Source organism: Alternaria triticimaculans (assembly GCF_023758025.1).
Source record: "Alternaria triticimaculans strain BMP 0046 chromosome Unknown scaffold_1, whole genome shotgun sequence".
In the NCBI taxonomy this organism is placed as follows: domain Eukaryota; kingdom Fungi; phylum Ascomycota; class Dothideomycetes; order Pleosporales; family Pleosporaceae; genus Alternaria; species Alternaria triticimaculans.
The window spans coordinates 4,500,597-4,504,710 of NW_026055958.1; positions in this window are offsets into that span (position 1 = coordinate 4,500,597).

The following is a 4,114-nucleotide window of genomic DNA, read 5'->3' on the forward strand; positions in this document are numbered from 1 at the left end:
TCTTAGAGAATTAAAGTATAAAGTACTTATAGGCAACTACTTAGCTCTTAAAAAGAATATTACTTACTACGTTTTAGCTTTAAGAAGTAAGCTTTAGTTAAACTTAGAAGCTCTATACTTTAAGAATCTAAAGATATTTACTATACGTAACTACTTATAGTATAACTACTAAGTATATAATTATAAAGCTATTTTTAAAGAAGTACTTTCTATCTTCTTTATAAGTACTTAGAAAGTAGACTTTACTATAAAGTTTCTAGATAAAACTACTTACTTTACTTAGAACGCTTACTTCTAGAACTATATAAGACTTAAGGCGTCTTAGACACCTACTTAAAAGAAACTTAAAATAGTTATACTTAATATACTTAGTTCTAAGTTATTATAACGCTTTATAGCTTATAATAAGCTTAAATAGACTAAATAGAGGCTAGATTAAAATTCTAACTTTTTTTTAGCCTACCTTAATACGCTTTAGAGTAAACTAAATAACTATACTAAAAAGTAGCACTATATAGACTTTATAAGCGCTTTTCTTTTTAATATTTAAAAAAAACTCTTACTTTAAGATTTAGAAGACTATAATTTAGTCTCTAAGCTTAATACTTTAGCTTACTACTATTAGAGTAAAATAAAGCGTACTACTATACTTTCTAAGTATCTAGCTTATAAAAATAAATTCTATAGCTACTAGATTTAAAACTTTTTTTTAAAGCCTTTTTAGACTTAGAAAAAAGCTAAGAAAGCTAGTTTAGTAAAATCTAACTTATAACTAGCTAAATTAGACTAAAATAGTCTAAAAAACTCTAATATAACTTATTAGAGGTATAATAAAACTAGACACTTCTAAAGAGACTATCTAAAGTCTAAAAAAGACTTTAAAAGCTTATCTAGTTAGAGATTAAGAAAAGGTAGTAAGTAGAAAAGCTAAAGTTTTTCTTAGCTACCTATATTACTTTAGACTTAGTATTTTAGAACTTAGAACTTTTTTATAACGCGCTTTACTTTAAGCTAGTAAAGCTACTAATAGTAAAAGTATTACTTAGCTAATTAGAGCTTATTAAGGCTTTAGTAGATAGAAGCTTTTAGTTAAACTTTATTTTAGCGTTACTTACTATAAAGTAAAGCTTACTAGTTTACTTTTTACCTAAGCTATTAGTAGATAGAGTAAATAGTAAAGAATTAAAAATTTATAGCACTACTATAGTAACTATAAAAGTAGTAGATTTTTATAGAAAATAAGAAATTTAGAATATTTTATATATTATTATAAAAGTCTATAAGTATTAGATATACTTAGGTCTACTTTAGATAAATATATATTATTTAAAGATTAGCTACTCTATATAGAAGCTACTTTTTTAAAGTACTAAGTCTAAGAATAAAACTATTTATAAAAAGATTACGCTAAAAAAGACTAAGAAGTTTAAAAAAACTATACGTAATCTTATAGTAGATATATATAGCTATCTTATTATTTTAATACTTTAGTCTAGCTTAAAAAAAGCTAAAGAAAGTAGTTTACCTTTATAATACGCTAAGTTTACTTACTTTAAGTTAGAAGATAACTTAAAAGTTCTTACTAACTATAGTTTATAAGACTTAGCTATTAACCTACTACTTAGAACTATAGCGCTCTATTAGCTATTATATAACTTCTCTAAAATAGAGTTAAAGCTTTTATATAAGTATTTAGATAAGTACTTAGCGTAAGAGTAAATTAGGTATAGTAAGTTTCTAGTAAAGACGCTTATACTCTTTACTAAGAAGAAAAATAGTAGTATATGTCTATATATTAACTATAGAGGCCTTAATAAAGTTACTATTAAGAATTAGTACTCTTTACTACTTATTATAAAGTTTTTAGAAAAATTAGCTAGCGCTAAATTTTATACTAAACTTAATATAAAAGAGGCTTACTATAGAGTATATATTAAGAAGAGTAATAAGTAGAAGACTACTTTCTATATAAGATATAGTAGTTTTAAGTATACTATAATATCTTTTAGCCTTATAAATACTTCTACGTAGTTTTAGACTTATATCTATTAAGTTTTTATAGAATTAATTAATATAACCTATATTATATACTTAGATAATATTCTTATCTTCTCTAATACTAAAGAGAAGTATAAAAGCTATATTAAGAAAGTCTTACGTAAATTACGTAATGTAAAGCTATTTTTAAAGCTTCTAAAGTATAAGTAGTATACTTAGCGCACTAAGTACTTTAGGTATATAGTTTTCTTTAAGAAAATATAAATTAATAAGAATAAAATTAAGATAATCTAAGAATAGCCTAAACTATATATAGTGCGTAAGATTTAGATATTTATTAGCTTTATAAACTACTATAAGTAGTTTATTACTAAATTCTTCTAACTTACTCTACTATTAACTAAACTAACTTAGAAGAAGCTAGAAGTAGCTAAAAGTAGCTACGCCTAGTAAAGAGAGAAAAGTTAGATTCTTAATTTTAATAAAAAAGCTAAAGAGGCCTTTTAGAAGCTAAAAAACTCTTTTCTAAGTATTTTTATCTTAACTTACTTTAAGTAAAATAGAAAGACTAAGACTAAGGTAGATACTTTAAGTAGTATAATTATAAGTATATTAAGCTAATATATGCTAAATAGAGCTAAAAAGTACTAATAGTGTCTAGTTAACTTCTTTTTATATAAGCTTATTATAGTAGAGTATAATTATAATATATATAACTAAAAGCTACTTATAATAGTTAAGAGTTTAGAGTATTAGCGCTAATACCTAGAGAGCGTATACTTTAACCTCTAGACTAACTATTATAACTTAAAATAGTTTATAGAAACTAAAACTCTTAACTATTAATAGATTAGATTTTATATTATACTATCTAAGTTTAATTTTAATATTTACTATAAAATAAAGTCTACTAACTCTATAGATAGGCTTTTTTACTACTTTAACTATATAGTAAAAGCCTAGAAACCTACTTAGAAGTATAATAAAGCTTTTATTTAGTCTATAAGAAATCTTATAACTAATAGTAATAGAACCTCTTTTTTAGTAGCTATAGTATAAATATACTTTACTAAGCGTACTAAGAAATAATAAGATCTTACTAAAAGTCTAGAGAGCTTTAACTAGGCTAGTAGATATACTATACTAGAGCTCTAGACTCTAGAAAAGTATAATAAAATAAATTACGCCTTTTTAGATACTTTAGACAAGTCTAAGTCTAAAGCTAACTAGTCTAGTCTAGATAGAGCTAAAACGCGCTATTACGTAGTAAGAACGCTAGTAACTACTAAAGAGAAGTTATAAGCCTTTTAAAAATATTATAATAACTCTCTAGTAGACTACTTTAGAGTAAAATATACTTTAAAAAAGCTATAAAGGTACTACTTTTAGAAGAGTATATATAAAAATGTAGAGTAATACTATAAAAATTACTTTATATATAAAAAGTCTACTTTTATAAAGTATAGACTTTATAGTCTACTATAGCCTTTTTTAATATCTAACTACTTTTAAAAAAAAGTAATAATAGACTTTATTATAGAACTACTACTTAGTATAGTTTCTAGTATAAAGTATAACGCTATACTAGTTATTATAAATAAATTAACTAAAATAGCCTATTACGTACTAGTATAAGCTAATTAGAATAGTACTAATCTAGTATAGGCCTAGATATATAAAGTTATCTAACTTTATAGTATACTAAAGTATATTATCTTAGATTAAGACTCTTTAATAAACTCTAAGTATTAGAATTTTTTTCTTTACTATCTTAATACTAAAAAAGTTCTTACTTCTACTTTCTATTCTTAGACTAATAGCTAGACTAAAAGGTAAAACTAGACTTTAAAGTAGTATCTTTACTACTATTACTCTTTAGAATAGAATAATTAGACGCGCTAGATATTTATTAAAGAGTTTACGTATAATAATAGTATCTACTCTACTACTAGAGTTACTTTTTTCTAGATTTACTATAAAAGGTACTTTTATAAAGTAGATTAGCCTAATTTAGCTCTTAGTAAAAAAGAAAGCTTTATAAAAGCTAGCTTTACTAAATAAGTAATTAAACTATAGTAGAAGTACTATAGAAAGATTAAGGTAGTAAATACTTACT